The sequence below is a fragment of the Panthera tigris genome, chromosome X (genome assembly GCF_018350195.1).
Source record: "Panthera tigris isolate Pti1 chromosome X, P.tigris_Pti1_mat1.1, whole genome shotgun sequence".
Lineage (NCBI taxonomy): Eukaryota > Metazoa > Chordata > Mammalia > Carnivora > Felidae > Panthera > Panthera tigris.
Window position 1 is genome coordinate 69751557 of NC_056677.1, and position 26732 is coordinate 69778288.

Below are 26732 nucleotides of genomic sequence, written 5' to 3' on the forward strand. Positions count from 1 at the left end.
ACCCTCTTGCACTGTTGGTGGGAATGCAAATTGGTGCAGCCGCTCTGGAAAGCAGTGTGGAGGTTCCTCAGAAAATTAAAAATAGACCTACCCTATGACCCAGCAATAGCACTGCTAGGAATTTATCCAAGGGATACAGGAGTACTGATGCATAGGGGCACCTGTACCCCAATGTTTATAGCGGCACTCTCAACAATAGCCAAATTATGGAAGGAGCCTAAATGTCCATCAACTGATGAATGGATAAAGAAATTGTGGTTTATATACACAATGGAATACTATGTGGCAATGAGAAAAAATGAAATATGGCCTTTTGTAGCAACGTGGATGGAACTGGAGAGTGTGATGCTAAGTGAAATAAGCCATACAGAGAAAGACAGATACCATATGGTTTCACTCTTATGTGGATCCTGAGAAACATGACAGAAACCCATGGGGGAGGGAAAAAAAAAAAAAAAGAGGTTAGAGTGGGAGAGAGCCAAAGCATAAGAGACTGTTAAAAACTGAGAACAAACTGAGGGTTGATGGGGGGTGGGAGGGAGAGCAGGGTGGGAGGGAGGGCAGGGTGGGTGATGGGTATTGAGGAGGGCACCTTTTGGGATGAGCACTGGGTGTTGTATGGAAACCAATTTGACAGTAAATTTCATATATTAAAAAAATAAATAAAATAAAAATAAAAAAAATAAAAAACTATTAAGGATTTCAGGGAAAAAAAATAAATAAATAAATAAAAAAGCTTTATGCCTCCACTTCTCTTGAGATTCCCATGATGTGATTCTTTATTCACTTTATGGTGTCTAATAATTCATGCAATCTTTCTTACTCTTTTCTGTTATTTTTTTTTCTTTTTGTTTCTTTAACCAGATAATTTCAAATGGTCTGTCTTCAACTTCACTGATCCTTTTGTATGATCATGGCTGTTAATGAAGCTGTCTGTTGAAATTTTCAGTTCTGTCTTTGTGTTCTTCAGCTCTGGGATTTCTATTTGGTCCTTCTTATAGTTTATATTAATTTATTAAAATTATCAGTTTGCTTATTGTTTTCCTGATTTCATTCAGTTGTCTGTGTTCTCTTGCATTTCACTGAATTAATTTAAGATGGTTACTTTGAATTCTTTGTCACACAAATCATAGATCACCATATCTTCAGTGTTGGTTACTGAAGTTTTATTAGTTTCTTCTAGTGGTGTCACATTTGCCTGATTGTGATCTATGTAGCTTTGCATTAGTGTATTTGCATTTGAGGTATCAAACACCTTTTGCAGTTTCATTTATTTTATTTTATTTTTTATTTTTAAAAATTTACTTCAAAATTAGCATATTCTGAAACAATGATTTCAGGAGTAGATTCCTTAATGTTCTTTAACCATTTACTCCATCCCCCCTCCCACAACCCCTACAGCAACCCTCAGTTTGTTCTCCATATTTATGAGTCTCTTCTGTTTTGTCCCTCTCCCTGTTTTTATATTGTTTTTGCTTCCCTTCCCTTTTGTTCACCTGTTTTGTCTCTTAGAGTCCTCATATGAGTGACGTCCTGTGGCTTTTGTCTTTCTCTGACTGACTAATTTCACTGAGCATAATACTCCCCAGTTCCATCCACATAGTTGCAAATGGCAAGATTTCATTCTTTTTGATTGCCAAGTAATACTGTGTATAGATATACCACATCTTCTTTATCCATTCATCCATCGATGGACACTTGGGCTCTTTCCATACTTTGGCTATTGTTGACAATGCTGCTATAAACATGGGGGTACATGTGTCCCTTCGAAACAGCACACCTGTATCCTGTGGATAAATGCCTAGTAGTGCAATTGCTGGGTTGTAGGGCAATTCTATTTTTAGTCTTTTGAGGAACCTCCATACTGTTTTCCAGAGTGGCTGCACCAGCTTGCATTGCCAACAACAATGCAAAATGGATCCTCTTTCTCCGCATCTTTGTCAACATCTGTTGTTGCCTAAGTTGTTAATGTTAGCCATTCTGACAGGTGTAAGGTGGTATCTCATTGTGGTTTTGATTTGTATTTTCCTGATGATGAGTGATGTTGAACAGTCTTTCATGTGTTGGTTGGCCATCTGGATGTCTTCCTTGGAGAAGTGTCTATTCAGGTGTTTTGCCCATTTCTTCACCGGATTATTTGCTTTTTGGGTGTTGAGTTTGTCAAGTACTTCATAGATTTTGGGTACTAACCCTTTATCTGCTATGTCATTTGCAAATACCTTCTCCTGTTCTGTCGGTTGCCTTTTTGTTTTGCTGATAGTTTCCTTCACTGTACAGAAGCTTTTTATTTTGATGAGGTCCCAGTAGTTCCTTTCTGCTTTTGTTTCCCTTGCCTCTGGAGATGTGTTGAGTAAGAAGTTGCTGAGGCCAAGATCAGAGGTTTTTGCCTGCTTTCTCCTCGAGGATTGTGATGGCTTCCTGTCTCACATTGAGGTCTTTCATCCATTTTGAGTTTATTTTTGTGTATGGTGTAAGAAAGTGGTCCAGGTTCATTCTTCTGCATGCCGCTGTCCAGTTTTCCCAGCACCACTTGCTGAAGAGACGGTCTTTATTCCATTGGATATTCTTTCCTGCTTTGTCAAAGATTAGTTGGCGATACGTTTGTGGGTCCATTTCTGATTTCTCTATTCTGTTCCATCGATCTGAGTGTCTGTTCTTGTGCCAGTACCATACTGTCTTGATGATTACAGCTTTGTAATATAGCTTGAAGTCCAGGATTATGATGCCTCCTGCTTTGGTTTTCTTTGTCAAGATCGCTTTGGCTATTCATGGTCTTTTCTGATTCCATACAAAATTTAGGATTATTTGTTCTAGCTCTGTGAAGAATGCTGGTGTTACTTTGATAGTGATTGCATTGAATATGTAGATTGCTTTGGGTAGTATCGACATTTTAACAATATTTGTTCTTCCTCTCCAGGAGCATGGAATCTTTTTCCATTTTTTTCTGTCTTCTTCAATTTCTTTCATAAGCTTTCTATAGTTTTCAGCATATAGATTTTTCACCTCTTTGGTTAGATTTACTCCTAGGTATTTTATGGTTTTTGGTGCAGTTGTAAATGGGATCGATTCCTTGATTTCTCCTTCTGTTGTTGCTTCATTGTTGGTGTATAGGAATGCAACCGATTTCTGTGCATTGATTTTATATCCTGCAACTTTGCTGTACTCATGAATCAGTTTTAGCAGTTTTTTTTGTGGAATCTGTTGGGTTTCCCATATAGAGTATCATGTCATCTGCAAAGAGTGAAAGTTTGACCTCCTCCTGGCTGATTTGGATGCCTTTATTTCTTTGTGTTGTCTGATTGCAGAGGCTAAGACTTCCAGTTCTATGATGAATAACCGTGGTGAGTGTGGACATCCCTGTCTTGTTCCTAACCTTAGAGGGAAAGCTCTCAGTTTTCCCCATTGAGGATGATATTAGAGTTGGGTCATGCATATATGACTTTTATGATCTCGAGGTATGCACCTTCTATCCCTACTTAATTGAGTGTTTGTATCAAGAAAGGATGCTGTATTTTGTCAAATACTTCCTCTGCATCTATTGACAAGATCATATGGTTCTTGTCCTTTCTTTTATTGATGTGATGAATCACGTTAATTGTTTTGCGGATATTGAACCAGCCCCGCATCCCAGGTATAAATCCCTCCTGGTTGTGGTGAATAATTTTTTTAATGTATTGTTGTATCCAGTTAGCTAATATCTTGTTGAGGATTTTTGCATCCATGTTCATCAGGGAAATTGGTCTATAGTTCTCCTTTTTAGCGGGGTCGCTGTCTGGGTTTGGAATCAAGGTAATGCTGGCTTCATAGAGTTTGGAAGTTTTCCTTCCATTTATACTTTTTGGAACAATTTCAAGAGAATAGGTGTTAACCCTTCCTTAAATGTTTGGTAGAATTCCCCTCGAAAAACATGTAGCCCTGGACTCTTGTTTTTTGGCAGATATTTGATTACTAATCTGATTTCCTTACTGGTTATGGGTCTGTGAAAATTTTCTATTTATTCCTGTTTCAGTTTTGGTAGTGTATATGTTTCTAGGAATTTGTCCATTTCTTCCAGGTTACCCATTTTATTGGCATATAATTTCTCATAATATTCTCTTATTGTTTTCATTTCTGTTGTGTTGGTTGTGATCTCTCCTCTTTGTTTTTTGATTTTATTTATTTGGATCCTTTCCTTCTTCTTTTTGATCAAACTGGCTAGGGATTTATCAATTTTGTTTATTCTTTCAAAGAACCAGCTTCTGGTTTCATTTATCTGTTCTGTTTTTGTTTTGTTTGTTTTGTTTGTTTCAATAGCATTAATTTCTGCTCTATTCTTTATTATTTCCTGTCTAATTCTGCTTTTGGGTTTTATTTCCCATTCTTTTTCCAGATCCTTAAGGCATAAGGTTAGATTGTATAGCTTAGATCTTTCTTCCCTCTTTAGGAAGGCCTGGATTGCTATATACTTTCCTCTTAGGATGGCCTTTGTTGCGTCCCAGAGGTTTTGGTTTATAGTATTATCATTGTCATTGACTTCCATATACTTTTTAATTTCCTCTTTAACTGCTTGGTTAGTGCATTCATTCCTTAGTAGGAAATTCTTCAGTCTCCAAGTATTTGGTACCTTTCCAAATTTTTTCTTGTGGTTGATTTCGAGTTTCATAGTGTTGTGGTCTGAAAATATGCATGGTATGTTATTAATCTTTTTGTACTTCCTTAGGGCTCATTTTTGTCATAGTATATAGTCTATTCTGGAGAACGTTCCATGTGCACTGGAGAAGAATGTGTATTCTGCTTTAGGATGAAATTTTCTGAATATATCTGTTAGGTCCATCTGGTCTAGTGTGTCATTGAACGCCATTGTTTCCTTGTTGACTTTTTGATTAGATGATCTGTCCATTGCTGTGAGTGGGGTGTTGAAGTTTCCTACTATTATGATATTACTATCAATGAATTTCTTTATGTTTGTGATTAATCGCTTCATATATTTGGGTGCTGCCACATTTGGCGCATAAATGTTTACAAGTGTCAAGTCTTCTTGGTCTATAGACCTCTTGATGATGATATTATGCCCTTCTGCATCACTTGATACAGTCTTTATTTTAAAGTCTAAATTGTCTGATATAAGTATGGCTACTCCGGCTTTCTTTTGTGGACCATTAGCATGATAGATGGTTCTCCATCCCCTTATTTTCAATCTGAAGGTGTCTTTAGGTATAAAGTGGGTCTCCTTTAAAACAGCATATAGATGGATCTTCTTTTCTTATCCATTCTGTTACCCTATGACTTTTGATTGGAGCATTGAGTCCGTTGATGTTTAGAGTGAGTACTGAAAGATATGGATTTATTGCCATTATGATACTTGTTGAGCTGGAGTTACTGGTGGTGTTCTCTGGTCCTTTCTAAGGACATTTCTACACATATATATATCCTTTCTACATATATATATCCTTTCTCCCCTCAACAAGTTCCCCTTAAAATTTCTTTCAGGGTTGGTTTAGTGGTCACAAACTCTTTTAATTTTTGTTTGTCTGGGAAACTTTTCATCTCTCCTTCTATTTTGAATGACAGCCTTCCTGGATAAAGAATTCTTGGCTGCATATTTTTCTGATTCAGCACACTGTATATATCCCAGCATTCCTTTATGGCCTGCCAAGTTTCTGTGGATAGGTCTGCTGCAAACCTGATCTGTCTTCCCTTGTAGGTTAGGGACTTTTTTTCCCTTGCTGCTTTCATGATTCTCTTCTTGCCTGAGTATTTTGTGAATTTGACTATGATATGCCTTGTTGATGGTTGGTTTTTTTTGAATCTAATGGGGGTCCTCTGTGCTTCCCGGATGGTGATGTCTGTGTCTTTCCCCAGGTTAGGAAAGTTTTGTGCTATGATTTGCTCACATAACCCTTCTATCCCTATTTCTCTCTCTTCCTCATTTGGGATCCCTATGATTCTGTTTTTGTTCCTTTTTAATGAGTCACTCATTTCTCTAATTCTTAAATCGTGCTCTTTTGCTTTAATCTCCCTCCTTTTTTTTCCTGCTTCATTATTCTCTATAAGTTTGTCCTCTATATTGCTGGATCTCTGTTCTGCCTCATCCATCCTTGCCACCGCTGCATCCATCCGTGATTGCAGCTCATTTATAGCATTTTTTATTTCATTCTGGTTATTTTTTTACTTATTTTATCTCTGCAGAAAGGGATTCTAATCTATTTTCGATTTCAGCTAGTATTCTTATTATCATGATTCTAAATTCTTGTTCAGACATCTTGCTTGTATCTGTGTTGGTTAAATCCCTGGCTGTCATTTCTTTGTGCTCTTTCTTTTGGGGTGAATTCCTTCATTTTGTCATTTTGAAGGGACGAAAGGAATTAAGTAGGTAGAAAAATTGTAATTAAAAATTAAAAGTAAAAAATATTAAAATTAAAAATTAAAACACACGCATACTCACAAAAGTCAAATAGGGGCGCCTGGGTGGCGCAGTCGGTTAAGCGTCCGACTTCAGCCAGGTCACGATCTCGCGGTCCATGAGTTCGAGCCCCGCGTCAGGCTCTGGGCTGATGGCTCGGAGCCTGGAGCCTGTTTCCGATTCTGTGTCTCCCTCTCTCTCTGCCCCTCCCCCGTTCATGCTCTGTCTCTCTCTGTCCCAAAAATAAATAAAAACGTTGAAGAAAAAAATTAAAAAAAAAAAAAGTCAAATAGATGATGCTAGATCCTATGTGTGTTTTGGTCTGAGTGTTTAAAGTAGTTTGACAGATTAGAGAAAAAAAGGAAAGGGGGGAAAGAAAAAAAAGGAAATCATTTGAAAATTTGAAAAAATAAATACACTGAAGTAGACTAAAATGAGATGATGGGGGTAAAATAGAATTTGAAAAAATATACACAAGTAAAGAATATAATAGAAAGAAATTAAAGAAAAATATTTTAATAAAAACTAAAAATAAATATGAATTTTTTCATTTTCTGTATTTAAGAAAAAAGAAAAGCAACAAAAAGAAAAAAAACAAAGAAAAGAAAAAAGAAATCATTTGAAAATTTGAAAAAGTGAATACACTGTAGTAGACTAAAATAAAATGATGGCAGTTAGAATTTGAAAAAAATTATATAAAAGCAAAAATATAGTAATAAAAGTTAAATAAAAATATTTTTAAAAGAGATCAAAAGTAAAAATGAATTTTTTCTCGTTCTGCATTCAAGAAAAAGAAATGAAAAAGACAAAAAAAGAAAAAGAAAAAAAGGAAATTGTTTGAAAATTTAGTCTACTCAAGTAGACTAAAATCAAATGATGGAAGTAAAGTAGAATTTGAGAAAATGTACACAAAAGTAAAAAATATAGTAATAAAAATTAAAGACAGATATATTTAATAAAAATTGAAAATAAAAATGATTTTTTCTCTTTCTTTAGTCAAGAAAAAGAAAAGAAATGTAAAAGAGAAAAAGGAAAAAGGAAAAAAAAAGAAAAAATTGAATAGATGAACCTGCTAACAGATTGAAGTAGGACTGAAATTGCTTTGTTTTCCCCTAGAAGTCAGTCTATGTAGCCCTTTATAGTCCATAAGCTAAGCCGGCTTGTGAGGCTTGTGTTCTTGAAGAGCGATGTTGGCCCAGTTGGGTGGGGCTCAGTGTAACAGCTCCACTCTCCACTAGATGGCCCTGCTAGCCTACTGGGGTGGATTGTTGCAGTGCTCATAGGTGCTTATGTGCATGCGTGGGAGCAGTGAAAATGGCACCACCCAGCTACCCAGTCTGTTGTCTTGGATCAGCAATCGTGCACTGGTCCTGTCTTCAGCTCTTGTCCATCCCCTGCTTTTTCACTCTCCATGACCAGGCCCCAGGCAGTACCTCTCTCCCAAGTTTTGTCTCAGATGCAGCTGCTTTCCCTGGCCCCCTACTTCTGAAGGACTGCAGCTTTGAGTCGTTTACCCCTCTGTGGGAGGGTCTCACCGAGCAATGGCCAAATGAGCAATGACCAAATGTCAGCTGCACCCAGGAATGCCCGCTGGACCCTGCTGTTGCCGGTGTCCCGAGACTGTGGCCAGGTGCCAGCCCGCCCCAGCAAAAGTTCATGAGACAGTGTAGCATCAGCGTTTCAGGGATTATGGAAAATCACAACACACATCTGGTACCAGGCTTCACCCTCAAAGACCTTGCCCCAGCACCAAGGAATGTGGTCGCCTTCTGGGGTCTGCTGGGACCAGGTGGCTTCAACAGTCTTACCAAATGTCCTTCCAACAGTGGAACCGCTTGTCCCTGTGTGGCTCGAGAACCTCTCAGACCCCACTCTTCCTGGGGATTTGCCCTTCCCAACAGAGCACTGCCAGGTATCGAGCTGCAGAGTTGCAGCCTTTGCACTCCCCTTGTTCACAGTCTTAATGGAATTTAAACCCTCTCCTTTCTCCTTTCTCCTCTATCCCTTTTTAGTTTAGTCTCTGTGGCTGTTTCCAATTTTCCACTTTCTCTCCAGCTGCTTTTGGGGAGGGGTGCTTTTCCGGTATGCTCCCCTCCTCAGTCTCCATCCTCTCTCTGCCCACAAAAGGGGTTCCCTACCTTTTGCAGCTTCTCATTCCCCAAGTTCGGCTCTCTGCACCACTTACCTGCTGAATTCTGTGGTTCAGGTTGTGCATATTGCTGTGTTAATCCTCCAATAACTTTCTAGGTGTGTAGGATGGTTTAGTGTTGGTCTGGCTGTATTTCATGAATGTGAGACACAACAAAAAGCTTCCATGCTGTTCTGCCATCTTGGCTCCTCCCACCTTTTGCACTTTCTAAGACTGGTCCATAGGTAAAGACCTCCTGTTAGTTCCCCCTTCTGATACCATTATCTCCAGATTCACAGTTGCACTGTGTTGGAGCTAATTATGAAACTGTCTCTAGGTCTACAGTGCATTCCACCATTGATTAAGCTTGTTACCAGGGGCTCTGAATAGCATGGATTATGTCCCTGGGTAGATAAGTGTACCTTTAGTACATTGTTCAGTAGGGTGGCACTGGGACAAGGATCTGCTTCAGGGCCAACAGCTGGGTCCTCAGAGAATGGGCCTATTACCAGATGTGCAGACATTTGTGACTCCTGCTAAATCCCTGGGAGGGACTCTGTTTCTGGTCATTCTATGGATACCTGCATGGGCAGCACTGGCCCTAAGCTATGGTTGAGAAGGTCTGGAACTGAGCCCTGTGGCTGTTTCAGGTTTCACAACCAATATTGAGGTTTGCAAACCTCAATATTTTTGAGACATGGGTTTGAATATTTCCCAAGGTGGGCATGACTGTTCCCTGACTATAATTGGAGGGGCTGGAGCCTAGTAGAGGTCTGTTTCATGTACTCCTGAGGAATATACATGTGCATCGCCCGCTTAATCCTTATGCTATAAGGACTGCTCATAGACTGAAGCTGAGAGGGGTTGTTACTGAGTTTAGGCCTCTTTTCAGGATCTACAGGAGCATAGACAGGAGTGTCTCTCACTGTGTTCCTGAGACATTACTACTCATGAACTGTGGCTAGTAGGGGACAGAGCTGAATAGGGGACCCTTTTAGGATCCTTGGGGAAACAAACCAGTATATCTCTTGCTGGGTCCCTGGGCCAGCATGTCTGCTGGTGGACTGTGGCTGGAGCCAGGTATAAGGCCCGTTTTAGGATCTGGCTTTCAGACAAGATTGTCTCCCAGTGGGTCTCTGGGTTAACAGGAATGCTGGTAGATTGTGTCTGGAAGGGGGTTAGAGCCATGTATCTGGACCTTTCTAGTATCTCCAGGGTTGCATACATGAGTGTCTCCTGCCTGGTCTCATGGCTGGCATGTCTGTTGGTAGACTGTGGTATTGATGGGGATAGAGCAAAGTATAGGGCCATTTCAAGATCTCTGGGGTTACAACTAGGAATATTTCTCACTAGGTGCTACCAGGACTGTTTGCAGACTGCAGCTAGAGGTGTCTAGAGCCATTATGGAATCTACATTTAGATTGAATTTGGTGAGCTTACCTCCAGGGCTTTCAGACTGAAGCCAAAAGGGACTGGAGCTGGTTCACTAGCCACTTCAGGATCCACACCCAGGACCAACGTCTGTATACCTATTACACAAAGCACAGATGGGCATGATTCCTTCTGACCCCTTAGCATATGGTACTGTTGCCCAGACCAAAGGTAAATACAGCTTTAGCCAAGTCCTCAGGGGTATAAAAAGCTAATTCTGTGTCTCAAGTCAGAACTATGTTTGATGAGTCCACCACCTGGGTGTGAGCCTGCCTTTTGCCTCCTCAATATGACTCTTGTAGGTCCTGGATTGACCTGGGTTTCATAATGTTCTGTCTGCATCACAAAACTCCCATAAAGGCAATCTTGTCCGTGGATGTATATAAAATAATTGATGAAGTGGTATATGAGTGAAGGACACCTTGTTCATCCATCTTGTGGATATCACTCCATCAAGGCTGTATTTTTATAAACCGAGCAGGCCCCACCACCTGACCAGACACCAGGACATTCTCAGACTCCTCGATTCTCTCTTAATCCATATCTTCTTTACATGTTACTTTTTTTCTTACTTACATTAATCAATTCTTGTCATTATATCAATTTCTTCTATAGAACATATTTGGCCTACATTTGCTCCTTAGAACTATTCTCACTCACATTTTGATGGCTGCATAGGCTCAATGCTTAGATCTACAAACACTTCTGTTTCCTGATTAAGCACCATTTGCTGATTTTTGATGGCTTTAGTACAATCCACTCTAGGAAGTTGAATGTTTTGGATTGTGTTTACTTATAGCAGTTTCCTTAATACTTGCTCTGGTTCTCAGCCCAACGTTAAGTGTAAAACAATACATTGTACTTGGGCTCCCACCTACTGAATTGGAAATAAATTATATTTAAAACTCACTACGTCCTATAGACATACCTGGAAGATGTTGGGGGTTTGGTTCTAGACCACTACAATAAAGCAAATATCACAATAAAGTGAGTCAAATAGATGCTTTGGTTTCCCATTGCATATGAAAGGTATTTTGCACTATACTGTATTAAGTGTGCGATAGCATTATGTCTTAAAAACAATGTACATATTTTAATTTAAAATACTTTATTGCTAAAGAATGCTAATAATCACCAGAGCTTTCAGCAAGTCATAATCTTTTTATAAGTAGAGAATCTTGCCTCAGTGTTGAAGGCTGCTGATTGATCAGCTTTTTAAGTTTGGAATGGCTGTGGCAATTTCTTAAAATAAGACAATAATGAAGTTTGTTGCATCAATTGACTTTTCCTTTCATGAAATTTTTTTTCTATAGTATGCAATATCTTTGATAGCGTTTTACCCACAGAACTTCTTTCAATATTGAAGTCAATTCCCTGAAACCTTGCCACTGCTATATCAACTAAGTTTATGTAATATTTTAAATATTTTATTGTCATTTCAACAATATTCACAGCATCACACCCAGGAGTAGATTGTAACATATTTTTGGGTACACCACATTTAAAAATTTTTATTGTAATTCCAGTATAACTAACACTCAGTGTTATATTAGTTTTAGGTGTACAATATAGTTATTTGACAGTTCCATATATCACCCAGTGCTCATAATGGCAATTGCACTCCTCAATCCTCATCACATATTTCACACATCCCTGAACCTACCTCCTCTCTGGTAATCATCAGTTTGTTTTTTATAGTTGAGTCTATTTCTCTCTCTCTCCCTCTCTCTTTTTTCCCCTTTGCACCTTTTTTTTGTTCACTAAATTTCACATATGAAATTTCACATTTGGTACTTGTTTCCTTTCTCTGACTAACTTATTTCACTGAGCATTATACACTCTAGCTCCATCATTGTAGTTGCAAATGTCAAGATTTTATTTTTTTTTCATGGCTGAGTAATATTCCATTGTGTATACCACTTCTTCTGTATCCATTCATCTATCAGTGGACCTTGGTATACTTCCATAATTTGTCTATTGTAAATAATGCTGCTGTAAATAAACATAGGGGGGATTGTATTCATTTGAATTAGTGTTTTTGCATATTATTTGTAAATACCCAATAGTGTGATTACTGGATCATAGGGTGCTTGTATTTTTAAATTTTTGAGTAACCACCATACTGTTTTCCACAGTGGTTGCACCAGTTTGTATTCCCACAAAAGTACAAGAGAGTTCTATTTTCTCCACATCCTTGCCAACACCTGTCTTTTCTTTTCATTTCGATTTTAGCCATTCTGATAGGTGTGAGGTGATATCTCACTGTAGTTTGTTTTGCATTTCCCTGATGATGAATAATACTGAGCATCTTTTCATGTGTCTGTTAGCCATTTGTATGTCTTCTTTGGGAAAATATCTGTTCATGTCTTCTGCCCATTTTGGATTATTTGTTTTCTGGGTGTTGAATTGTATCAGTTCTTTATATATTTTGGATACTAACCCTTTCTCCAATATATCATTTGCAAATATTTTCTCCAATTCCTTCGGTTGCCTTTTATTCTTATTGTTTGTTTCCTTCATTGTGCAGAAGCTTTCTATTTTAATGTAATCCCAATAGTATATTTTTGCTTTTATTTCCCTTGCCTCAGGAGATATACATAGAAAGTGTTGCTATGGTCAATGTCAAAGACATTGCTGCCTATGCTCCCTTCTAGGAGTTTTATGGTTTTAGGTCTCATATTTATGTGTTTAATCCCTTTAGAGTTTATTTTCTGGGTGGTGTAATAAAGTGGTCCAGTTTTATTATTTTGCATGTAGCTGCAGTTTTTGCAGAACCATTGATTGAAGAAGCTATCTTTTCCCCATTACCAATTTTTTACTGCTTTGTCAAATATTAATTGACCATATAGTTGTTGGTTTATTTCTGGGTTTTCTATTCTATTTCATTGATCTCTGGGTCTATTTTTGTGCCACTACCATACTGTTTTGGTTACTACAGCTTTGTAATAGTAACTTGAAATCTAGAATTGTCATACATCCAGCTTTGCTTTTCTTTTTCAAAATCGCTTTAGCTATTCACAGTCTTTTGTGGCTCCATATAAAATTTAAGATTGTTCTAGTTCTGTGTAAAAATGCTATTGATATTTTTATAAGGATTGCATTAAATGTGTGGATTGCTTTGGGTAGTATAGACATTTTAACAATATTTGTTCTTCTAATCCATGAGCATGGAATGTCTTTCCATTTCTTTGTGTCATCTTCAGTTTCTTTCATCAATGTTATAACTTTTAGCTTTCAGAATACAAGTACTTCACCTGTTTGGTTAGGTTTATTCCTAGGTATCTTATTGTTTTTGGTGCAGTTGTAAATAGTATTGTTTTCTTAATTTCTTTTTATATTCCCTCAATATTAATGTATAAAACTGCAACAAATTTCTGCATTTTGTATCCTGAGACTCACTGAATTCTATATCAGTTCTAGTAGTTTTTTGGTGAAGTGTTTAAGATACCCTATATAGAGTATCATGCCATCTGCAAAGAGTGAAAGTTTTACTTTTTCCTTACCAATTTGGACACATATTTTTTTCATTGTCTGTTTGCTGTGGATAGTACTTTCAGAACTATTATGAATAAAAGTAATGAGAGTGGACTTGCTTTTCTTGTTCTTGACCTTAGGGGAAAGCTCTCAGTTTTTCCTATTGAGTATAATGTTTTCTGTGGGTTTTTTATATGTGGCCTCCATTGTGATTAGCAATGTTTCTCTCTATCTACTTTGTTGATGGTTTTTATCATGAATGGATGTTGTCTTATGTCAAATGCTTTTTCTGTCTCTATTGAAATGATAATATGTTTTTTCCTGTTATTGATGTAATGTATCATATTTATTATTTTGTGAATACTGACCTATTCTTGCATCCCAGGATTAAATCCCACTTGATCATATTGATTGATTTTTTTTAACATTCCATTGGATTTGTTTTGATGGTATTTTGTTGAGTATTTTTGAGTCTATGTACATCAGAGATATTGGCCTGTAGTTCCCTTTTTTGTGTGGTTATCTTTATCTGGTTTTGGTATCAGGGTTATACTGGCTTCATCGAATGTATTCAGAAGCTTTCCTTTTTCTATTTTTTTGGAATAGTTTGAGAAGAATAGTTATTAACTGTCCTTTAAATGTTTGATAAAATTTGTCTGTGAAGCCCTCTGCTTCTGGACTTTTGTTTGTTGGGAGTTTTGTTTTGTTTTGTTTTTATTGATTCAGTCTCCTTGCTGGTAATTAGTCTGTTCAAGTTTTCTATTTTTTTCCTGCTTCAGTCTTGGTAGTTTACATATTTCTAGGAATTTATTGGTTTCTTCTAGGTTGTCTAATTTGTCATTTTTCATAACATTCTCTTGCAATTGTTTGTATTTCTGTGGTATTGGTTGTTATTTCTACTCTTTCATTGGTGATTTTGTTTATTTGAGTACTTTCTCTCTCTACCTTTTTTCTATTTTTGATTAGTCTGGTTACAGGTTTATAAATTTTGTTGATCTTCTCAAAGAACCAGGTCCTGGCTTGATTGACGGATTCTATTTTTCTTTTAGTTTCCATACTGGTTTTTTTTTTTTTTGGTCTTGTTTGTTTTTTTGGTTGTTGTTTTTTTTTTTTCTCCAATCTTTATTCTTTCCTTCCTTCTGCTGGTTTGGGTTTTGTTGTTCTTTCTGTAGCTCCTGTCAGTGTAAAGTTAGGTTGTTTATTTGATATTTTTCTTATTTCTTGAGTTATTCCTGTCTTGCTATAAATTTCTGTCTTAGAACCACATTTTCTGCATCCTGAAGGGTTTGGACAGTTGTGTTTTTATTTTCACTTCTCTCCATGTAATTTTTAAAAATATTTATTTATTTATTTTGAAAGACAGAGAGAGAGGGAGAGAGAGTGCATGTGTAGGGTAGGGGAAGAGAGAGAAGGAGAAAGAGAATCCCAAGCAGTCTATGCACTGTCAGCACAGAGACCAACATGGGTCTCAATCCCATGAAATATGAAATCGTGACCTGAGCTGAAACCAAGAGTCATATGCTTAACTGACTGAGCCACCCAGGTGCCCTCTCCATGTAATTTTTGATTTCTTCTTTGATTTCTTGGTTGACCCATTCATTGTTTAGTAGTATGTTATTTAAACACTTTGTATTTGCATTCTTTCCAGACTTTTTTCTTGGGGTTGATTTCTTGTTTCATAGTGTGTGGTCAGAAAAGATTCATGGTATGTATTTGATATTTTTAAATTTGTTTAGGCTTCTTTTGTGGCCTAGTATGTGATCTGTTCTGGAGAATGTTCTCTGGGTACTCAAAACATTGTGTATTCTGCTGTTTTAGGATGGAATGTTCTGAATATATCTGTTAAATCCATCTGTTCCAGTATGTCAATTAAAGCCACTGCTCCCCTGTTGATTTTCTGTTTGGATGATATTTTCATCAATGTAAATAGGGTGCTAAAGTCCCCTAGTATTATTGTGTTATTATCAGTTGGTTCCTTTACATTTGTTTATAACTGTTTTATGAATGTGGTTTCTCCTATTTTGAGTGCATAAATATTTACACTTGATATATCTTCTTGTTGGATTGTCCCCTGTATTATTACATGGTGTACTTCTTTGTCTACTTTTAGACTTTGTTTTAAAGTCTATCATGTCTAGTATAAGTATTGCTACTCAAGATTTCTTTTGGCATGCATTTGCATGTTAAGTAATTCTCTGTTCCTTCACATTGAACATGCAGGTGTCTTTAGGTCTGAAACGAGTCTCTTGTAGAGAGCATATAGATGGGTCTTGTATTTTTTTATCCATTTTGTCACCCTATCTCTTTTGATTGGAGCATTTAGTCCATTTTCATTCAAAGTAATTATCAGTAGATATGTATTTATTTCCATTTTGTTCGTTGTTGTTTTTTTTTTTTTTGGTTGTTTTGTAGTTTTTCTGTCATCCTTTCTTCTCCTCTTTTTCACGATTTGCTGGTTTTCTTTAATGATATACCTGAATTCTTTACTCTTTATATTTTGCATATTTATTACTGTCATTTATTTATAGTTACCATTCAGGTTGTATATAATATATTTTGCATATAGCAGTCTATATTAAGCTGATGGTTGCTTAATTTTGAACCTATTCTTTACTCGTCTCCCCTCCTCATTTCTGATATTTGATATATTTTCTTTTTTTTTTCTTTCGTGCTTCTCTTGGAAGATATTTGCAGGTATACTTTTTTTTTTTGCTTTTGTACTTTCTATTTTTCTCATGGCTTTTGTTTTACACTCACAGAGTCATCCTTAACATTTCTTATAACCCTGGTTTAGTGGTCATAAATTCTTTTAACTTTTGTTTGGGAAATTCTTTACAGGAGTAGATTACATCTTAAGAAAACACTTTCTTTGCTCATCCATAAAAAACTCCTCATCTGTCAAAGTTTGATCATGAGATTGCAGCCATTCATTGACATCTTCAGGCTCCACTTCTAATTCTACCCAGTTCTCTTGCTATCTCTACCGTATCTGCAGATACTTCCTCCACTGAAGTCTTGAACCTGGCAAAGTCATTAAGGAATATTGGAATCAACTTCTTCCTAACTCCTGTTAATGTTGCTATTTGGAACTCTTCTTTTGAATCATTGATATTCTTAATGGCATCTCAAATGGTGAATCCTTTCCAGGAGGTTTTTCAATTTACTTTGCCAAGATCAATCAGAGGAAACACTATCTATGATAGCTATGGCCTTAAAATGTGTTTCTTACATAAAGACTTGAAAGTCAAAATCACTCCTTAATTCATGGACTTCAGAATGGAAATTGTTTTAGCAGGCATGAAAACAACATCAGTCTTGTATATCTCCATAGGAGCTCTTGATTTACCAGGTGCATAGTCAACAATCAGTAAGATTTTGAAAGGATTTTTTTTTTCTGAACTGTAGTTCTCAATGGTGGGCTTAAAATAATCAGCATACCATGTTATAAACAAACATGCTGTCATCTAGGCTTTGTTGTTCCATTTATAGAGCACAAGAAAAATAGATTTAGTATAATTCTTAAGAGCCTTAGGATTTTTGGAATGGTAAATGAGTCAGCGTGTCCTCTGAAGCTAGGCATTGACTTCTCCTCCTAGCTATGAAAATCCTAGATGTCATCTTCCAATAGAAGGCTGTGTCACCTACATTGAAAATCTGTTTGGTGTAGCTAGCTTCATTAATTATCTTAGCTAGATCTTCTGGATAACTCTCTGCAGCACTTGATACTTCACTTTCACTTTTATGTTATGGAGAATGCTTCTTTAATTTTCATGAACCAACCTCTTTTAGCTTCAAACTTTTTTTTTTTTCTAAACTTTCCTCACCTCTCTCAGCCTTCATGGAATTGAAGAATTGGGGCCTTGCTCTGGATTAGGGTTTGGTTTAAGGGTATTTGTAGCTAGTTTGATCTTTTGTCCAGACTACTAATACTTTCTCCATATCAGCAATAAAGCTGTTTTGCTTTCTTATAATTTTTGTGTTCACTGGAGTAGCACTTTTAATTCTTTTTTCAAGAAATTTTCCTTTGCATTCACAACTTGGCTAACTGGTGCAAGAGGACTTTCTTTCAAACTATCCCAGATTTTGGCATGAATTCTTTACTAAGTTTAAACTTTTAAAGATTTTAAAGTAAGAGACATGCAATTCTTCTTTTCACTTGAACACTTGGAGGCCATTGTAGTGTTATTAACTGGCCTAACATCAATATTGTTATGTTTCAAAGAATAGGAGGGCTAGACGAGAGGGAAAGAGATGGGAGAATGACTGGTTGATGGAGTGGTAAGAATACACACATTTATTAATTAAGTTTGCTGTCCTGTGTGGGTGTGGTTCATGACCCCCTGAAACAATAGTATCAGTTAAGGTCACTGATCACAGATACCACAACAATTATAATAAAAATGAAAAGGTGAAAAATTGCAAGAATAACCAAAATGCAACAGAGACATGAAATAACCAAATGCTGTTGGAAAACTGATGTCAATAGACTTGCTGGATGCCATAAACCTTTAATATATATTAAAAAATGCAATATCTAAAATGTGATAATAAATAAATATATAAATAGATAAAAAATAAAATGTGATAAAGAGAAACACAATATAATGAGGTATGCCTTATATTTAGATAGTTCATGTGATAGTTTTAGTTCATGTGTCTTTCAGGGAATTTGAAGTGGATACACAACTGTAATAAAGGTGACATACTCAGAAAGTGGCTTCTCAATCAACAAGAAAAAAAATACAATAATGATTATTTGTTGTAGACTCTAAAGTTCTCTTTTGTCCAACAAAAGAGCAGACCCAGGATTAAAGTGAAAGATGGCTAATGTCCGGGAAAAGACAAGAGCCCCAAATAAGGGTCCTTGCCCCATATTTATTCAGCTCAGAAGGCTTACAAACATGGTGGGTGTGTACAAAGAGACAAACTAGGATCATTAACTTGGGGACATGAGGGAAAAGGGGGGTTTTGAAGATATACAGTGTGTGGGGTTTGGGTCAATAGAAAACAAAATCTGGCTGCCGGGCAGATGGGTCGATGGTTGTTAATGGCACACATGAGGCGCTGTGCTTATTTATCTTTGCTAGCCTAGGGGATGAGACAGGGGGAATAACCTCAGGGTTAATAAGGCACCTTTTATTTGGTTAACCTTCTCTGCTTTGGGCTGCTTTGCCTGCAGCACAGAGGTCCATAGTCCACCAATTTACCTAACCTGGCCTTATTCTCCTATGAAGGGAGCTTTTCTGCTATAGTACTAAATTGGGGGTGCTTCCATCCTGAATATATAGTCTTGTTTATTTCATATACCTATGTATTGGGCACCTTTGCGCTGCTCCTATTTTGGCCTTTGCCTCTCCCTCTCTATTCTGTGGGCTCTGCATCCCCTCTCTATTTTGGGGTACCTTTGCAACTCCCTATTCCTGGCACCTTTGTATTTCCCTATTCTCAGGGTGTCTTTGCACCCCCCTATCTTGGAGTGCCAATCTGGTTTACCCAAACTTGGGTGTGAGCATTTTATGACTTTGTATTTCTTTATGACTTCTTAACCCATTGGTGTAAGCCCCAGGGGATTCCTAAGCTTATCCCCCACAATTATTCTCTGGGTTCACTGTTTTTTTTTTTTTTATGTTTTCATTAAACATCCATTAAAATGGATACAAAATAATGAAAAGATTCATTAAGTGCTAAGAAAATGTCAAACTATAATATGTTAAGGTATGGTTCACTGGTAATTGATCAGAATACAGAATCAGAATTTAAAATGACCTATACTGAATATAAATTAAACACTCCAGTGGCATGTCACAGTGAGCTTCTGAAGAGAGTATAGGGAGACAGTTTTCAAAATCATTTTATTTTTGTTAAGTAAACGCTTATCAGAAAAGAATTATCTTTAATACCTAGTGTCTCCTTTTGAATGCTACATCAAATATGGGATACAAAATATATTACAATAATGGAGATGTATGTACATTGTTATTATACACTATGTATTTTAAAATGATTTTCAAATATTGTTTCTTTTTCCCATTATTCCTCTACATTATGTCAATAATATTTTAGAGTTTGTTATTTCTATTTGACAGACTGGGAAACTGAGATGCAGTGGTTAAATCATTTGCTCAAAATTAGTATATACCACATATTATTTATAGATTCACCTATTGATGGACAGACACTTGGGCTACTTCCATAATTTGGCTGTTGTAAATAATGCAATAAACATATAGAATTGTTCAATCTTTATATTGTACACCCAAAACTAATATAACACCGTATGTTAACTGTGAGAAATAAGGGAGATGATTCATTTTCAGAAATACCAAATAAAAGCTGTGCTGTGTAGTTAACAATATTTCCTACTGGAAATATGTACGATTCCCACTCCCCAACAATGGAGTTCCAAATCTTTAAATCCTTCAATTCCTGGTTTTTCCCCTCGATTTCATGGGCTTATTTTTGTGGGTTTTGCAATGAGCATGCGCTGAAGAACAAAAGAGGGACTGAAAGTCTCTGCATCACATCAGGGAATGTATATTTGTTCCAGTCAGACTACTTTTTGCCTTACATGGGCATAGGCGACATCTGGGTAAGTCTGTAACCTCTGAAGTACTCAGGCAGTGAGGAATTAGGGGAGGGACTTGCACACGAAGAGATAAATTGTTTACTATAAGTGCCCATAGTATGCCTGTCCATCAGATACCTGCTCTTGCAAGAATGTTGATTAAAGCTTCATTTCACTGTGCTCTGAATCTCTGCATCCCTTCTTTGATTGGGTCCGTGGGCTTATTTCTCACATTAGCTATACTGGAATTAAAATTTCAAAAATACAGAGTTAGGTAGTGGAATTGGCAGTACTAGATAACGAGACTCCTGATCCTTTACGTTTACGTTAGCCTTCATTCATTCACTCAGTAAATACATTCTTTTGACTCCTTCCACATGTGAGACATTCTTCTGGATGTGGGGGATATGGTGAGACAAAAACTCATGGATTGACTTTATTGAATTTATACATTCCAGAAATATAAAGACTAGTAGATAGCTACCTAAAGACTTATAAAAGACTGCACAAAGTAGAAATATTGGGTAAAATATTTAAAAATACATAGTTTGCTATAAAATGTAAAATAAAAGAATGGTTAAATGAAATGTGATATTTTTGTGAGTTAGAGATCTAACACACCAGAGATATTCATGGAAGGAAGAATTTGATTTTAAAATGTGTGTACAGAAGTGTGTTTAGGGACTGGTTCTTTATTCCCAGGGGAATGAAAAATTAACATTTCTCCAGGAACTCCCTACTGTCTTAATGTTAATGACTTGCGAGAGGGAAAAACAACCTTAGCTTGACAACAGCTAGGCCTCCAGTAATCTGTAAATCTTCTTTAGCATATGAAAATCCCTTTAAGAAACTTCCTCTTTATCTCCCCCACTCCATAGTATATAAAAGAATCACCCCTCACACTTATAACACATCTCTTTCTGCCCATGGGTTGTGTCTCTGCTTTAATAAAGTCACCTTAGTTTTGCACCAAAAAAAGGAAAAGATGCATCCTCATGTCTGAAAAGGAAAACTAATGAGATGGCATTATTTACTACTAAGAGATGAAAGAAATTTTAAAACAGAAGCATAAAATTGTAGCCAATAATCTTATCATAAAGGCAATATATGAAAGAGAAAAAAGTGGATAAATGGTAAGATATGGACATTTTTAGAAGTTAATGATCATGTGTAAATGACTATAGTTTAGATCTTACAAGTAATCTGTGCTAGAAAAGGAAGAAAATAAATACCATGTAATAATATTTTCATTAATTTTTTTCTTTCCAACTTTGTATTTAAATTACAGTTGGTTAGCCTACAGTGTAATATTAGTTTCAGGTGTACAATATAGTGATTCATTACTTCCATACAACACCTGGTGCTTATCACAAGCAAACTCCTTAATCCCCATCACTTACTGAACCCTTCCTCTCTCCCACCTTTCTAGTAATCATCAGTTTATTCTCTATAGTTGAGTCTGTTTCTTGGTTTGTCTCTCTCTTTATAAATATTTTTGTTTTAAAACTTTAATCATGAAACATTTTGGTTACTTTTTGGTGATTTGTGATTATTACTCTCATAATTATTAATAAAGGCAGTCATGAAAAGAATAAATTACAGTTTAAAGAGTTATTTCATATCAATTCATTTTATCCTCAAGTATAACTTAATGTTTTTAGCCTTCAATCTTTGACTACAACCTAGAGTTTTCATGAAGAATCGCATTTTGTAAATAAGATAATTAGGAGTTCCTGGGTGGCTCACTTGGTTAAGTGTCTGACTCTTTATTTCACCTCTTTATTTGCACTGACAGCACAAAGCCTGCTTGGGATTCTGCTTGGGAATCTCTCTCTGCCCCTCTCCCACTTGTGTGCACATGCTCTCTCTCTCTCTCTCTTTCTCTCTCTCAAAATAAATAAACATTTAAAAAAAATTAAAAATAAGATAATTAAATACTAAGTGGAACAATTATGTGGTTAGCAAATTGTAATGATCTCTGACTATAAGTCCAGTGCTAGAAAAGAGTATTGAGTGCTTGGGAATTATTTTATACTGTTTATACTTCTATTAATGAAGGTCATAAATGTATTGCTTTTGGAAAATACAAGTGTTGTGAATGTTTTCTTTTTTTAAACATTAGGAGCTTGTGTCAGGTAATCACTAAGCAATATAGAAACTTTTAATCAAAATCTTCCATTTACTAGTATCATATAGACATGACTTTGGAGGATATAATTCCATTTGCATCATAGTATGAGACTTTAAAAATGATATGTTTTTCTTTTTATGTTACTACCTATTCTACATGGTCCTAGAAACAAAATATTTCTCCATGTTTTGACTTTTTGTGTATTCATGGTTGACTTTAGGCAAATTGTAAAATAGGTGGATGCTTCCACTCAATGGATAACAGAAAAATTAAGCAGAAAGTATAAACAAATATTCTGTCTTATGTGTAATATATGTAAGACCAGGTATAAAGATATGTAGATCTTATTTATGATGCAAGATATAAACAAATATATATTGGAGCCTTACTTTAGAAATAAGCAATGTTCACAGTATGGAATTTAAAATAGTTCCTCTACCTTTCTATAAGACTATGGTATGTAAATAAAGGAAATGATTTGGTGTAATATTTAGCTTATTTTCAATCATACAAATTCCCATTGCCTTTTGCATAAACCCTTGAAAAAATTCCCATATTGTAGGTATCACTTATATACACATAATATACAGATGGTGTATATACTCTAAATTCATCTGTTCCATTCTCAAATTCTGACTGTGCGTACTACAATAAAATTATTCAGCTGTTATTCTTACACCACAAACACTGGACAGAATAGTGTTAGAACATGCAGCACACATAATGAATCCACTAGAATTATCAAAAGTATTTGGAGGAAGGTGGTGGTACATAGAGAATAAACTCCTCTGCCAGCTTTGAAGGGATAAAATGTGTTTCTGAAACATTAATTTCTACTGCTACTACTGTCATCAGTTCATGAAAGCTGTGTAAAACTAATGAAGATTATATACAAACAAAAAGTAATTAAATGTCAAATGGAAAACAAATGGATTTATTTAATTTCATGAGTCATAATGGAATCTGAAAAGCCTGTAATTCAAATTTTAATGGAAAGATGAGGGGTTCTTTTTTGGCTGTCATCATGCTTATAGTATCATAAAGGGGTTGATGTAAAAATATGTCTTTTGGCACATTATGACCTTCATAGTTTCAGAAGAAATTCAAGGGGTGCCTGGCTGGCTCAGTCAGTAGAGCATGTGACTCTTAATTGTGGTTGTGAGTTCAAGCTTCACGCTTGGGATAGAGATTACCTAAAATTCAAAAAAATAAGAAATTCAATATCAAGGGCAAACTAACACTTGAGGAACACTTTTGGTTGGACACCTTTGTGACTTCATTGGTATATGTAATTAATAATGAAACTTTCCCATTACTATGTTAATATAAATGGCTTTTAAAAATTTCAACATGGTTCCCTTTTTTTTACAGTTTAAATAACATTATTTGTTGTTAGTTATTCATGCTAAAATAATCACCATTGTGGCACTCCTGGGTTTTCATTTCTCTTTTCTAAATATTCCCAAAGTGTAAGTTACTTGACCTAGTTGTTTTTGAGTTTACTGAAAGGAATGTTTGCTTTCTGCAAAATGTTCTTAAAACAAAAAGTAAAAAAAAAAGAGAAGACATATATCTTATTTTCACTCTTTAAAAAAGGTCTAGTGAAGTATACACCAAAACAAGGATAGTATTTATCAATTGTTTAATCTTAACAGAATTTTCAAAAACTACATTAGAAAGTCAATTCAGGGGCGCCTGGGTGGCTCAATCGGTTGAGCTTCCGACTTTGGCTCAGGTCATGATCTCACAGTCTGTGAGTTCGAGCCCCGTGTCGGGCTCTGTGCTGACAGCTCAGAGCCTGGAGCCTGCTTCCGATTCTGTGTCTCCCTCTCTCTCTGACCCTCCCCCATTCATGCTCTGTCTCTCTCTGTCTCAAAAATAAATAAACATTAAATTTTTTTTAAATAAAAAAAAAAAAGAAAGTCAATTCAAATTCATAATATCAGACGGTCTATTTAATTTCCTTGAAGATTTTTTAAGATTGCGAAGAGATTGCCCACTGTATAGAGTCTGGTAGTTAAGAATTACATAAAAATTTATATGTTTTTGGTATATACTAATTATATATAAATAATAACAGCTCTTATTTGTATAGCATTTGATATCTATAACAATCCTATGCATGGATAAAACAGGTGTTAGTATCTACATTTTAGAGATAAATAAAACAAGCCAAGGCTCTGATACGTTTAAGTGATCTGTGAAAATTCAGATCTCACACTGTGTACCTAAATGTCTTTCCATTTCACCACTCTGACAGTAGCATGGCATACATCAAAAAATTCCCATATTTCCCTATCACTCTAGGGGCTAATACATTTAATAATGTAGTAGAAAGAACAGTGAGTATCAAGAGGCTTCTGTTCCCAGGATAAGATCTGCTAATAATTAGCTGTGTGATCTTGGGAAACCATTTATGTGAGTTGGAGACTGAAAAATGTTCTTAAGTCTATAAACTCAGCAAATGTATTACCTATTAATTCCTTAAAATTACTGGAAGATGTACTTCAGGTGACTAAAAAATGAATAAAAATAAATAATTCAAGGACAGGTATGTTGTAGTATAAAAGAACCAGCAATGAGCAATGAAAGTAGTAAAGCATAGTTTTTCAAAATAATCTTTGTTAATATGGTTATATACTTAACACAAAATTTTGAAAAACTCTGGAAAGCTAAAGTATATAGCCCAATAATATTAATTTATTTTAATATTAATGATAATTTGTATCTGAAATCCCAGATTATATCAATAAATGCTGGAAAATGCTGGGAAGCCAAAGATGGAAATAAAAACATGCTAATGTTTATATCTTAAATTCTGGCAATGGCAATTTCATTATGACATCTATAAGAAAAGTAGATTTCATCATTTTGAACTACTTTCTTTTTCTTATTCTAAAACCACTTGAAAGAAGGAAAAATGCCCAAATATACATCTTACTTTTCTAATCAGCAAATGTAAAGCAAGCTTATTTTCAGGAGGTGGGTGCTACAAAAACAAAGCTATTCATCAGAAATCTTAAAGGGCCTATTTTTAGGTTGATTTATCATTTTTTTTTAAAAAAACTTAACATTTATTTATTTTTGAGAGACAGAGACAGAGCATAAACAGGGGAGGGGCAGAGAGAGAGAGATACAGTATCCAAAGCAGGCTCCAGGCTCTAAGCTGTCAACACCGAGCTGACACAGGGCTTGCACTCATGAACTGCAAGTTCATGACCAGAGCCAAAGTCGGGTGCTTAACTGACTGAGCCACCCTGATTTATCATTTTTAAAGTGAAACACTAAGAGTGAACATCTGAACACATCACGTAATAGATTTTATATTAGGAAGAAGTAATTATTGAAGAAATGTGGTCTTGGTTCTCTGGTTTCATGGAAGTCATTAATATGGTCTTTTCACATATCTTATTGGACCTAGGCTAAAAATAATCATAAACTCATTTCTCACATAATTAAATAAAATTCTCTGCACCTCAGAATTTCAAAACCTAAAAAAGGGTATGTCCTTTTTCAGTAGGTTTCTTTACTACTTAGTAAATCAAATTCACTGATCATTAAACCAGGAAGCTAGAGTAACTTCTTCCGAAGAGGGAGAATTCATTATTGCAACCCTGTGGTTAATCCTGATAACCATTTGATGAGGCTTTGGACAAAAGCATGATGAATGGGAATGTGTGTACACATGTTCATGCAAAGATAAAACACATATATGTAGGGCGCCTGGGTATCTCAGTTGGTTAAGTGACTGACTCTTGATCTCAGCTCAGGTCAAGATCTCCTGGTTTGGGAGTTCAAGCCCTGCATCAGGTTCTGTTCATGAAGCCTGCTTGGGATTTTCTGTCTCCTTTTCTCTCTGCCCCTACCCTGCTCGCTTGCTCTTTCAAAAATAAATAAACATTAAAAAAAGAGAAAACACATATGTGAGATAAGTGTCAAATCACTTGAAGTGGTACATTTAATGTTTATTTATTTTTGAGGGAGAGAGTGCACATGAGAGAGTGCAAGTGGGGGTGGGGCAGAGAGAGAGAGAGGGAGACACAGGAACTGAAGCAGGCACCAGACTCTGAGCTGTCAGCACAGAGCCTGACATGAGGCTTGAACTCACAAACTGCGAGATCATGACCTGAGCTGAACTCAGACGCTTAACCGACTGAGCCACCCAGGTGCCCCGAAGTGGTACATTTAAATACCAGTGCCAATTAATATTCGTATGTTATATTAGGAATGTATGTATATTTAAATTGCCAGCTCTCAGAAAGGACTATATATATTTAGCAGGGCTCTGAGATAAATTAAAAGTAAGAATCTCCTTTCCTGTCTCTTAGATCTATACCCATTTCTGTTCAGAACACAAAGTAATATAGAGTTTTCCATCAGTAGACTATACTTTAATAAGGAAATGAGATAGGTATACAAATAAGGCAGTACCAGAATTAACATGTGCTAACTGTAGGCAAATGGTTGTTGCCACATTAATAAAATTACTTCCCTCAATATTTACATGACTGAACCTCATTCCTTTCACATCTTTATGTAACTACTGCCATGAATGGTGTATGTATTACCAAAAGCAATATGTAAAGTATGAAAAGTGTTTGGTGGTAATTTTGCATCCCTT

The 26732-nt window shown here is 36.0% G+C and overlaps 1 protein-coding gene and 1 pseudogene across 4 annotated transcripts in view; one reads left to right on the top strand and one right to left on the bottom strand.

The window, feature by feature from the left end:
* The window catches only part of LOC102968407, a 29210-nt pseudogene extending 18542 nt beyond the window's left edge, over nucleotides 1–10668 (bottom strand).
* LOC102968110 overlaps nucleotides 1–26732 on the top strand; it is a 449421-nt gene that overhangs the window by 133004 nt on the left and 289685 nt on the right. The gene's annotated exons all lie outside the window — the stretch shown is intronic.